Below are 395 nucleotides of genomic sequence, written 5' to 3' on the forward strand. Positions count from 1 at the left end.
TCTTGCATTTTTCTCTCTTAAAACCACCTACAACAATATGCTCCCTTTTCTTTCTAAGTTCTGAAACCGTGACTAGCATCACGAGAAGGCAAACGATTTGGATTGTTTGCGTGGATACCGTGGAGGCATCAAGCTTTGTTTGTTGTTGTGATCAGAGTTTTGCTAACTGTGAGGTATAATTTCGAAACACACGATTTATTCCGGTTCGTATGGGTCCTTGGAGGGTTACGATTTTATTTTCCGCTGTGCTTGAGATCCCGTAACCCAACAGTAGGATGGTAACACTGTGTTGTGCTAGGATCACGACGTCTAATATAAATGATATCGTATCGATAGCACGTTGACCGGTGTGCTCTTGGGAGGCCGTCTGACCCAATAGTTGATATTGTTATAGT

This window comes from Cynara cardunculus (genome assembly GCF_001531365.2).
Source record: "Cynara cardunculus var. scolymus isolate 2C chromosome LG 13, CcrdV1, whole genome shotgun sequence".
In the NCBI taxonomy this organism is placed as follows: domain Eukaryota; kingdom Viridiplantae; phylum Streptophyta; class Magnoliopsida; order Asterales; family Asteraceae; genus Cynara; species Cynara cardunculus.